Source organism: Anopheles maculipalpis, chromosome 3RL (assembly GCF_943734695.1).
Source record: "Anopheles maculipalpis chromosome 3RL, idAnoMacuDA_375_x, whole genome shotgun sequence".
Lineage (NCBI taxonomy): Eukaryota > Metazoa > Arthropoda > Insecta > Diptera > Culicidae > Anopheles > Anopheles maculipalpis.
The window spans coordinates 82646555-82660220 of NC_064872.1; positions in this window are offsets into that span (position 1 = coordinate 82646555).

Genomic DNA, 13666 nt, shown 5'->3' on the forward strand with positions numbered 1-13666 from the left:
CTATTGTGCTCTTCGTAACTGGGCCAGCCTACGAGAAGACCACATTCGATCAATGTAAGTGAGACATAATATTAAACACGATTTACTGGGCCGTAACTTCCTCAACATAATGATGCTGACAAGTTTTTTTACCACAGTAAAGGACAACCGATAAGCCAACGGTCAGGATGGTGCAAAGTATCGTCAGAAGAATCTCGACCATTTCTCCTGTTCGGTGTTGTGGTTTTTCAGTCGCTTCAAAATATTATCTAGAAGCCTTGTGAGGTTCTGTTTAGGATTTGCTAAGGATGGTCAGTAACCGGTGACCCCTGTTTGTTGACAATCTGTTTGAAGTTAATATGAATAGCATGGAACCACATCAAACGTCTAGGTATATGGGGCCGTCTGTGGCAACCTTTATGCTTAAAGTATAGATAAGGCTTTTAAAATAAAACATGGAAGCATATGTATTGAGGAAATATGTTTCCAAGAAAACTGATTGCCAGTATTGCAGTAAAGTTCGAAGAAATGAAATGTGTAGCATCTTCAAGAACAAAGACGCCCTTCATTAAGCTTTTGCTACTCGTTCTTGTAACAAAAGAATTGTCGACCGTTTTCCAATGAATTTTACAATTTATCCTGAACCAGACAAGTATTTCTGATAGTCTTCTCCGTGAGAAGAGTCTCACTGCTGTCCATATAACCTTTATACTGATCGTTCTTCTCATTCGGAGTCTATCTAAATTCCTACATTAGTTGTAAGTTAACCCCAGTGGCGTTGATTGAATAAAATGGGACTTCTGACGGTTACATTTTATCGCCCCATTTACCCCATCATCAATCCTCAGCTACTGTTCTCACACTATGGCCCATGTGGTGAGTAATTGTGTAGGAACAAAAATAAAAACCCACCCTTAGATGTCTCTTGTCGATTTCGCTAGCTACACTTCCTTTTTCATCCTTCTTTCCCTTGCTTGTTGCTTGCTGACAAGTAGACCATCCTGGTTCAATATACAGCCCAATCCGTTATGAATTCCCAATACCAAAAACTCTGATAAAGGCTTTCTACTGCTTTTCTTTTCTTCGCTTCATTCTCTATCCTGCGACCTTCACCACTACCTCGGGTGGCAATGAAGCAGCAGCACAGACACCGAATCTATTCTGACAAAACAAATTGTTTGAAGATAACCCACCGAAATAGGGTTTGACATTCTTCGCTGCTTTTTTTTTTTTGTTCTGCTGCCTAAGCATCACAAATAGGCACAGCCATCAGTGTTAACACTGTTTCACTTAAGAAGGTTAGGGAAGAGGGGGAGTAAAATCTGCAAAGAGCTAAGCAAGTCAAATGAAGTGACACACCCGGTGAGATGGGACTGGCCCATCCAAGGATCGGCCAACTTTATAACGGCCATATTTTAACTTCGTCCCGTTTGCCATTCGCCCTAACCTCGGCTAGTTCTTTGAATTTCCCAACACGAAACCTGAACCTTTTGGTGCTAACCGCAACGGCTAGACAAACTGTCGTTAGTGTGCGATGGAAAGTTACGGTAGAAATGCTCGCAATACCCTGAAAGGGAAAGAACTCCGTCAACCGTTACCAGGTTACAGTCCCAAAAGAAAGCCAAAAGCCCAAACATTTCGTCGACCGAAAAAACACACTCACACATATAGCAAACCGGTGAAGCAAACGGTTCCATAAAGGAAGTATAATCGAGCTATCCGTGGTTGACCAATCATCCTGCTAAACGGGGATGCTTTACAGGATCGCTATAAAAGAGTGTGTGTGTGTGTGTGTGTGTGTGTGTGTGTGTGTGTGTGTGTGTGTGTGTGTCTACCTACGTGTGCACGAATGATGTGCTGTACATCGATAAACGGTTTCACAAATGCACTTTACGTGTTAGGTTTTCTCGCATCGAAAACCCTCCTCAAGGCACTCACTTAATCATCGGCGTTCGATGATCCCAGGAATTTTACGGTTCATTAAATGCTGCAAAAAAGGGTATTGTGGAGAGAGACAAAAAAGGATTGTTTTTCGAGAGAAAAGTTCAACTTTTTTTTTGCTTTCCGTCCCCAGGAGCATCTTCGAGTCGGGAAAACCCCTTGTTCTTGAGCTTTATTACAGCAGAAGGTCTGTCCAGGGTTTTGTTTTTTTGGGTATCTTACCAGCGATCGTATTTCATTATTAGAACGTTTTGCAATTGTTTTAATAACCATCTAATAATTTTGCTTACACTTAATAATTCTCATTTACTAAACTTTGGATAACTAACACTTTGATAACCTACTATAAGAACTCCGACTTTATTCAACCATTTTCTGTAACATTTTCTAACAGCAAATAGCATTTTTCCAAACCACGTTTTACAATTGACGCACGGAAGTATTGGCTAAAGCTGGAAAAAAATTCTATAACAAAAAAAACCTAACCCATTCAATATGCAGAAATGAGCGGACCACAAAAATACATCATCACTCTTTTATTACTCTCCAACGGTACCAACGAGCGAAGCCAAAAAAAGGGGTAGTTTTTATACTAAATGCAGCTTACAATGATCCCTCGGTGCCATAGCATAATGGATGATAATGGGACGGCTCAGCAAAAAAAATATTCACATACACACTCAGCTCGACCTTACCACCGATCATCCTCACGGCTAACACGGTAAGGTGATCAATATTGATGTGCTGCGGCATGACCTGCCTTCCCACATCCGATGCCCATCAACAGTCTAGTTGATGAGAGTGTGGAAAATCTTGCAAAGCAAACAAAAAAGGACCAAAGTTGCTCACACTGCTTTTTTTTTTGCGATGAAACCGTCTGTAATGTAACAACAAAAATGGGCAACTAAAGCAACAAAACATCGACCCCCGTTGTCGACAGCGGGACTCTCAGTCCGAACGGGCGTCCGGAAATCCCTCAACCGCAGTGTTTTGCGAAATATCATGCACTGTGCCGGTCAGTTTTTAAACCCAATTTATGGTGCATCCGATTAGCCCACATTGGACGGTCCCGGCGATGTTAAACTTCCGCCTCACAGGGATCGAGTTTTGGTTCCGTATTTTAGAGTGCGAGCGTTAGGTAGGCACGATGCTGTAATAAAAAACGAAAACGCTCCACACACACACACACACACACACACACATGCAACATGGGCTGCGGGGCTTAATGTTCATGCAGTCATCGTAAATGGTTGTTGACTTGAGGGTAAGCGTTCGGTGCTTCGTTTTTTTCTGCTTTTAATTTAAGTCTCACACAGCACCGACGGAACAGAAAATATGTAATTTTCCTAATGCAAACCCTGAACAATAATTCGTCTGTATCAAATTAATCTAAGGTAATGGTACTTTCATAGCGACTCCATGTTTTATGTTGTTTTTAGGTTGTTGGATCATATTTTACTAATTGAACTACACACACGTATCTTTTGACACTAGACTCTCAATGATAAAATTTTACTCATCTCGATTTTAGTAGATACGCATTTTTATATCGCAGCTTCTATTAAGGGCTTATTGGTAATATGATTATGATTCTTGTGATGATCCAATAATTGAAGACGGGTAAAATTCTTAAAAGCATCATCGCCATCTCTTCACTTCAGTCTGAACCTTACAATGACTCCCCATGGCATAAAGAGTCTTTATTGGCTGGATTGTCCGGTATCAATCCCTCAACATGTCTGGAGCCTAGCTGCACTATTGTAGAATGACTGCAAAAAAGTTAAATTATGTCATTCCTCCAAAGTCTTTTAACACAAACGTAGTGAAAGATTCTTCTGAGAATCTTCCTCTCACCTAAGAGGATTGCGATCGTTAAAGACAGAGTTGTTGAACAACAATGCATAGTTGTTGCATCGACGTTCTATGCATTCCCTGTCATCGAAACAAAATGTAACAGAGCTCCTTGCTCTTTCCACTGGATGACGTTAAGAACTCTCCAGCAACTAACCCTTTCATCGAAATCTAATGTAACATCCTTTTCATTTTTTAACAATTTGTGTGTGCTTTTCTATCCGTTTCTAACTTACTTTTCCTTCTCGCATACACAATTCAATTCACAATTCTCTTATTCAGCAGCAACACTTTTTTCCCCCCAAAGCGAATTTCCCAACTGTTTTACTCCTAAAACATCCGTCACTCGCCATAGTGTATTGTTATTGATTTATTAATGAGCTTAGTTGCTTTTCATTTTTGTTTTTGTCTTGCCCAATGCTCGCTTTTCTTGCGATAACTTTTAACGACCATTTGCACTGGCCGCCAGCAACGTACCGGCAGGAAGTTTTTCCTCGCAAACAGTGAAATGGATTCTAATGGTGCCAGTTGGTGCCGGGCAACCGAATCTCGGCTCAGATTGTATCAATTAATAATTAATCGGGCAACCATTTTTGGTATCTACAAAGATAGCGAGAGTGCCCATCTGAGGGTGTGTAAAAGGCGCAGTCTAGAGGAAAGAAAACTGTACACTGTACAGGCTGTTCTGGCCAGTTACGGAGTACAATTCGTGGAAAAGTTTCGATCCAGTGGACGGCGCATTCTATTCTAGTTTGCTTTTATTAACACTTATTCGTATCCTTCGTAACGAATAATCGATCGTTGGAATGCTGTTGCAGACCACCGGTTCATTTGATGCTTCAAAGCTTGCTTGAAAGCTTCATATTTGTTCCTAACTCTTTTTCTGTCAATAATCTCCTGTGGTTAGCACACAATCGGTGAAAAATAAAACACTTTTCAAAACCTAATCACTGTAACTGATTGTTTTCATTTAAAAACATAAAAAAACCTTACCAAACCGATCCTCGTTACCGGCAAACCGACACATTATACCGTCAGCCTGCGGCCAGTGCTGCGATACGTTTAAGGTTTCATTTACATTTTTAATGGTCGCTCGCATAATAACTTCACTAACCGGTCACGCTCTCGTGCTACTGTTGCGTAGTAATTTTCCGAAGCATTCAAAGGAGAGTGAATAACACATACACAAAAAAGGCAACAACCTCACCGGACCTCATAAACAACGAAAAAACAATACAGAATAGCATGGAAAAAGCATAACTTCATTTTCCCCTGTGGCAATCAATCAAACAAAAATCACGCAACTTCTCGCTCACCTGCGTTGAAAATGGGAAGGAAATGGAATGGAACGGGACCTGTAAGGGAAAGGCAGGGTTAGCAAGGACCCGTGGTAACAGCGATGGCATAATTTGTTACACAATGTGACGCGCTTTCATCCCACTCATGCAAAACAACACACACAGAAAATGTTGATGCAGCTTCCGATTCGTACAACATTCATATAATCAAACCATCGTCCAAAATGCATTCCCTTGCATTCTGTTGGAATAATGCTGACAAGAAAAAAGCAAACACGTGAAACACAACACCAAATTTTCCCACAGTTCCAATTATTTATACCACACAGGAAGAGTGAACGCAATGATATGCTTACACACACAGACACACACATTAATTGCTAATGAATCGAATGAAAAATCATTACCAAATGAATAATGCTCACTTTAGTGCGGGAAAAATGTTAATGAATGTGCACAAACCAACCGTACAAACACAAACGGTTTGGCACGGAAATCATTATGTAATTTTGCCAAATTTTCCCCTCTCTTTTTTTTTTTTGATGCCCAACAGAGTACACGTGCTGTGGTTATGTGAAAATGGTGGAAAACTTTCACACAAAAAAAGCGGTTCATGTGAAACAACATCGCTTTTGGTTAAACGTGCAAGCTTTTTTGTGTCCATGTGTAATATTCATGACATTTTCAATTTAAACACATTTGATTGCGTTTGGTTCAGATGCAAAAGTAATTAAGCTTTTCACTAAGCAACGAATTATAAGGCTGGATTTGCTATATTAAACCAAATTTGCTTCTTGTGAACTGCTGTTTACCGACCGCAGCATGGACTTCGATCGCTGAGATTTGATTGGTGCGAGACCGTTTCTGTTTATTTTTTATTTCGTAATTAAGACCAGGCCGTATTCTGGCGGGACCGTTTCTAACAGTTTATCATTTCGTGTAACACTTCTCCATATTTTTTTCTCGAGAAACCCACGATGAACAGAACAATAGACCTTTGACTTTTACCAGATGATCATCGATCGATTTTTGCCTAACGAAGTGCTACGAATATTTCATTGCCTATAATAGCTAAATACTGTGCCTACTGCTAAATTATTTCAATCTTCATTTTGTTATAAAGCAAGTGATTTCTTCTGATCAACTTTAAACAAATTTCTCATTGCTCAGATAATGTCCTTTTATTTTAAATAATACCCCTTTCTTGATGCAAGCTATAGATCATTTAAACAATAGCGACGTTAATGAATAAAACACAAAATAGCCAACGGTGCGACACAACCGACAACGAGCAAACTGTGTGCCTAAGCAAACTTTCCCAAAACCGCACCCAACACCAACCAACGAACAAACAGTGCAAAGAAAAAACACAAAATAAATCCTCCAAAACAAAACAAAAAATCCCATACACCCACTGGCAGCAACCGATAGCACGGGAAAGGATCAGCATCTGGAGCTAGTTTCACCTCAGAGGGCAACAATCCGACAGGGAAACCCGACCTTAAAGGGTGAAGAGCTTATTGCTTTAACTTTCATTCCGTATTGTTGCGCGGCGACCTACACCTCTTCTCTGTGTTTGTGTGGCAGAGAGTGAAGCAAACCACAGTATTTTTCATTTCACCGTTTCGGGTTAGCTTTAATTTTCTCTCGCATATTTTTGTGCCCAATTCTCAATCGTCTACCGAGGCTTAGGGCAGTGTTTAGTGTACATTTTTTAGTTGGTTTTCGCTTTTAATAGAACATCCAAAGTACTATCCTTTCTATCTGTAACCCCATGTGCCCGTATACACACGGAGTATGCTATAATCAACACTATTGCAACGAAAGCACAAACGATACAACAGCAACAGTAAAAAAAAAAACAACCACGATACGTCCCAAGAGAGGCCGCCCCTAACAGTTCTGCCAGATGTAATAGAAAAGTGTTACATAAAACTTTTGCTCAACCAGGCCCGAGCAGGCAAAGCCCCCGTTCTCCTGGAGTATAGGTGGATGCGCTCTTGGTAATGGGATTTAAAAAGCGACTGGCGAATGGGAGGAAAATCGAGACAAAGAATTTAATTCACTTTTCCTAGGCTTAGCTCCAACACTAATCTCGGTGTGGTGAGAAGTTTGTAAGCTTTTCTGGAGGCAAAAAAAAAAAGTTGTTTAGCATTTTTATTATACCACAATTATGTTTCATAGACAGAATTGTGTTAGGTTTTTTTATTTTTTAGTATATATTTTTGTAAAAACTTTATGAACAAAAATCAACATCAAATTCACAATTTTGAAGTAATATTTAATCATTTTTAACACTTTTATACAAAATTTTCTAAACTACCAATAAATGCGTCATTTCCTTCAACAACCCATCAATTAGCACCGCAATCAATCATATTCACGCGAAACGTTATAGCCCCTCAAAACAAACGCAAATTATTACATGCCTCTAAGCGCTCTTTTCACATCGTGAAAATCTCATTACCATACACTCATCCCTTGGCTCTTGTCCTATATTGCTACGTTCACATATGTTAAAGCTTACAACCAGCGCAGCATCAGCGGATATCCTTCGGTTGGATAATTTTCACTCAACCACTAGCACACACACGCAGACTAAACTTTCCGTACGGAGGTGCGTTGGTATATGGGACAGGAATCATTATTATCTCATTTTCAACGCACTGTAAAGCGTTGAGATTGCACCGTAAGTAAAGATGTATGAGATGAGGCTTGAAAAGGACGCTGAGAGGTGAAGAGAGAGAGAGAGAGAGAGAGTTCTGTACGGCTTACAAAGCATTCTACCATCGATTTAATGCATAGGCCCATCTGTTTCTTCCTTTGGAAATCTGTTCTATGGCCCACACACAGCCCGGCTGGTGGACGCTTACCATGAGACGTGGAAAGTAAATTGCACGTCCTCCAGAGGCCTGGAGATGCTGTGGATGCGATTGTAAATCATTACCACTAATGCGATCACAAACGGTAATGGTTTGCACGATGGGACAAGCCGACACGTGTCGCTTCTAATATCTAAAACGCTCAATGAACGCCGGCGAACGCCGGGGTTGGTGTGATAAATTAAATTTTCCAAATAAAATTCCCGCACCAAACACAAATCGCACAATCGCTACACCTTTTTTTTTTACAGGTTTGCATTATTGCGGTGTAGGATGTGAAAATTGTTTACCGTGAGCATCAGCTGAAAATGGTGTCCGCCGTGCGTCGTAAGGGATTTTAAACTTTGCTTAACCATTGCTTTTGCGCTACCTTGGACGGTGTGTATGAGCATATAAATCATCGGTTAAATTGGGTGGTTTAAGTGTGTTTTGCCGTGTAGCTTAAGAAACACTCTTGGCATTAGACCGTTTCTTAACTGCCATTAAGGAAAAGTTTGAGATGGTTTTCTATGTTTTTTTTTTTTTTGGTATGTTTTACATTGCAAATATTTCGTAGCATCCGTTGAATAACATTTCTGATTACTTTTAGTAAAACATTTTGGCATTGTTTTTAAAATTTTCAGTACGTGTTTCACTACCTCAACGATTAATTTATTATGTTTATAAATGTGCTATAGCTCTATAACCTCAAGAATCCACCAGTCATCAACAAAGTTGTTGGATGAATCAGAAAGATTATTGGTTAATTCGTGACGATTAATCATAACTACCAACACAGCTATTAAAACTGAAGTTATCCATTTGTTTGCACGAAAAGGCTCATTTTATTTGCTTTATCAATTTCTTTCCTTCATACGGGTTTAAAATGCATGCTTACCCAGCATCTGCCTCATCAATAAAATCGGCACAGCATATTTATCGTCTCGAGCAGCAGCAGTAGCAACACGAATGAATAATTCATACCCATCGAACCGAAAGCCATCGTTCACCGGACCGAACAAGTAATCCCACAGGACGACAATTAAAACAGCAGTCCGTTAGTTGGCTCCGAAACACAACATAAAAAACAACCCTCACATCAACATACAAGAACATCCCACAAGTGACAGTGAAGTGCATCGTAGAGAGCAGGTTAAAAAAAATCACCGCTCATCTATCTTACTACACCGGTATTATGCACTCTCATCTGCACTTATGCAGCGAACATAAAACCTGGCTGCAGCAACTCAATAAGCGGTTGAAAATCAACAACCATTGACCTAAAGAGTTGATGCAGGGAGAGAAAAAAAACCGACACACCAGACGTGCCACAATCAATCCCCATTGGAAGACGGACATCCGGGTCGGGTTGACATTCCGGGGCAGCAAAAAAAAAAAGCTCATGAAGACGATCATCGAAAATCGAGCGTGTTCGAACACGCTTCAGGACCCGGATGGGAAATAATCCGGATGTTGTTTTCATTTAAATGTAAATTTTCCAATCATCCTACAATTTTCCTGCTACAACATTTCAACTACTCCAGCAGTCAACCAACGGCTCTGAACAACTTCTCCGCTGAACTGTGGCACGAGTCGATTGTGTCTGGTGCGTTTGCTGCTGGCAGTCGTTCAGACGGCCAGACGCGCTGATACACTGGTACAAATTGCTTCTCATCTAGCTTCGACTTTGTACCGAACCTGGATGCCAGGAGGCAACGCAAGCCATCATTCGCACTCGTTGTCGGTATCCGGCCAAATGGGAGCTCGTTGTTCCATTTCGAACCTTTGATAGATAACGTATTTGAAAACGATTTTCTCACAGCCAGCTCAATACTTGGAAGCTAATACCTCAAAAGAGCCTCTTTTAAACCCGGAGCTTTAGCGAAGGGAAGAAATGGTCAGCTCAACAACCATGCTCCCTTAAATGTAGATTAAAGCTTTTGCTCTAGCTGCACTTACCGATAAGCAATAGTCCAGGATTAAAGGATCAGCGTGAGCGAAGGAACGAAAAACCGAAATGCTCATCGCTATGCCGTGTGATGATTTCCCACTGTTCATTTTTAACCCTCTTTCAAAAGCTTCACCAGTTTGTGCGCTTGTTTTGCTGCTTCTGCTCAACATTTTTATCATAATCAATCTGATACTATTCATAGCCCGTTTGTTATCAGTTGCAAATCGGTGAGCTTGGATTTTTTCCATTCTTTCCTTTTTTTTTACTCGTTTCCGCCTTCAAACTGCCCGAGCGGTGCGATCAAAGCACAACCCATTCATTATGCCGGAATACCTCATGCTTGAAAGCGCCTACATCGGTATTCACCCTGCACAAATCGCCATCATCACGAGCGCCCGGTACATTTGGCCGCTGTTTCCCATCGCAGCGAGGTGCCTGCCAGCGATGGAAAGCACCTTTTTATGTTGTCCGTTCCGTTGGGTACTATCGGTGCTTCCAAAAGCAACATCAACGAAACACTTTCTACCGTGCGTCATTGGACGGTGAAGGAATGTTCGAAACGTTGAGCATCTTGTACCGTCGGGATGGTGCCGCATTTTTACTTCACTTGTCTAATTAATGAAGCATGGCCTGCGCTTGTGAGCAGCATCTCGCTTCGACTGGCTTTGCGCGTTTATTATCCTGCCCTAAGCGATACTTAAACGTACTTTCATGTCAAATGGCCAAATTGAAATCCATCCAAGGGGTGAGAAATCGGTGACCAAAAAAACGGATACGCACGTCCACTGACAGTGTGTTGTTGTTTTATCGGCTGTTGAAAATTTAACAACCGTAACAAAATGTGACAGCTGACATGCCAGTGATTCGGGCTAGGAAATAGTGTTGGGCCAATGCTAAAGTTTGTGTCTGTGATGGAGATTTTATTTTTTTAGAAAAGCAAAGGTTTATTTTTCGCGGCGTAGCAAGTGAAATTAATCTGATGGTGATGATTTAAACTGTGTGTAGTTTAAATTATTACATCTTGCATTCCATGTTTCCGAGCCTGCCTGAACTTCACAATCAACCCAAAAAATGAATCTTCTTTGATCTAAAGTTCTTTAAAATTTCCAAACATCTGCTGCGCTTACATTCTTCCCCCAAACCATTGCAATCAATCAAAAGAACCATCATGCTTCATGTTTGCCGTAAAATGAGTTCAATTAATCTTTCATCCGTAGCCTCTGTGAGCCGATTTCAGCCCGCCTGCTCAAAGTGCTTTAACTTTCAATTCTACAAACTTCTAACCAAACTGTTCAAAGAAGAGAACAGATTCTCTAGAAAAGCTAACCTCTGTTAACAGATAAAAAAGTATTACAAAATCATGTACAACCAATTGCCCAACCCACTTCATCCGCTCAGGGTTTTACCACCGTTCATGCCCATCTGTGCAGATTACTATCACTCCATTCCGAAGCTTCTTGATACAGTTGGGCGCAATATCTATGGTCCCATTTTTACCACCACCTCCCCAAACCATTTATCCCAATCCGGAATGAACAAACTTTAGTACCACTTGTAGCAACAGACGAAACATCTTACCGTAATCGTTAAGTGCCAACATCGAGACAAGTGCTTCTGCTCAAACACAACAGCGTTGTGTCTATATTTGAGGGATCATGGAGATGGACAGCATACTTTCGGCTACCTGACCGTGTGCCCATCATCTCTTAGCCCGACCGAATTGCGTTCGTAATTAAACAGTGCCCTGAACCGAATGCAAGGTACTTTCTCACAATTGTTCACATTCAGGAACGCTTCATGTTGTACACAATTTGGGGGTAAGCTAATTCGTGCCCGATGGTGAATCGTTTTCCTCCGTACAGTATTTCTAAGAAAACCGCTCAGCATCTGTACGGAGTTGTGTCATATTAGCCTTGTATTGACATTTTATGCTTCAAACGAACCACTAGCGACCAGCAGCTCAGCTCATCCAATGGTTTGAAGCGACACATGAGTACCTAATCCTTGCAAGGTGCTAACAATTCGCTTCAACGGATCCACCCATTCATGTTCATGCTCGTACCCGGCATAACCTACCGGGCGTCTCCATCGACATTGTACTAACAACCTACCAGGCTTCTCCATTGATTTTTACCTTTCTCGAAAAAAAAAATCACTGTCTACACATGTTTCCGGAAAGGGATTACAGAAGGACCCTGGTAATAGGAGGGTTTGGGGAGAATCTTCTCGACTACATACACACCGATACACACATCCTGTAACATAATGTCGCTAATAAAGCCGGATGCTTCACGGTGTATGCGTTCCATTAGGAAAGTGGAAACTGAGAGCATACACATTGTCACCGATGGTATTCTTTACTCTCTTTTCGGGGGTTTGGGAACAGAAGAAGGAAACCCACAGCACGAGCTTGGCTAAGTACCATTCGAAACCTTACTCATCCATACAGCAGCAGCAGCAGCAGGCAACAAAAAAAAAACACGCACCAATCCTTTTCTTTCTGGGTTAAGCCCTTAGGCGGCGGATATGGAGGAAAAGTTGATGCGCCCTGCAAACAAGGATAATCATTTGCCACAACCACTGCGGGTGGTAAAATTGGAGAGTAGAAAAAGAAAGGAAAGAACACCTCGTGCAAGCACAGATCACAATGAACAGACAACACAATGGACTTGGGTGTGTAAACAATTGCGTAAGGAGGAACTCGCTTTTTTTACTCTATCTCCCTGTTTCATGTCTGTCGGTCTGCGCTTTTTTGTCCTCCAGAAAGCCTTATTTACATTCCCAGCGTACAAACTCCATTTGAGGTAAGCCGGCGAGTGCGCCAGTGTGTTTTGTACGCTTCCCATCATTCTCCTTGTACCGACAGAGCCTGAAACCCTAAGCTACGATGCCCATCGTACGAAATATCCCACACAATAAAAAAGAAACCCCTTTGCATGCTTGTTAATATTTACGCATTCTGTAGCAAGGACAAAACAAAAAAGCCCACCCTTCCGTTTCTTTTCTGAGCTCTGTTTTAGTCGTAACCATCGTACGCTGAATCAAGCATAAGATTCAAAATCCTAACCTCAATCGGCACACCTGTCCAACACCTCTGCTGAACACCTAGCGCTGCGTTGAAGTTCGAAGTTCAATCTCGCTCCTTTTGCACCCTTTCAGTGGCGAAGGGTTAATCTTTCTAGCCGGTCGATAGCAGCTTTTGGCAGTGACCTTTTCCCTCAACTTCAATGTCGGAGATTTGTTTGGAGTTGGAATTTTTTATGTTTTGGTACAGTTTGAAGCCAATGATTGTTAAAACGAAGGGTAAAAGGTTGAAGAATTTATCCCTTATTTTCATTTTCATTGATCATACAATGCCTTGATGGGTTATCTAAAATAAGAATCATGGCCACGATGCGACCATAACCTCAAATCGAGACTTCATTTTGCTTTTTTTTTGCATTTGACGGTCGATTTCATGTGTGAAGTGGTTGATTTTTTCGATAACTTGCTCGAAAATTATCTTATTTCAGGGTCCTTCCATGAAATCAAGATCGCCAAAATGTACCTCATCATGTCAGGAAAACAATGTAATTTAAATAGTGTTTTCCTCGACCCAAGAAATTATTTGAAATTAAGTTATTTATCACAAACACATGATTAACTCAACCTTTTCACCGGCCAATGTGCCGCCACTAATTCCATTCCGATTTCATAATTCAAAGTCCAAAATGTTTGTTCAAAATACTCAACACTTATGCACACTTTTCCGCAAAGGATTTCCTCCTGATTCAGCCAAAATCGTT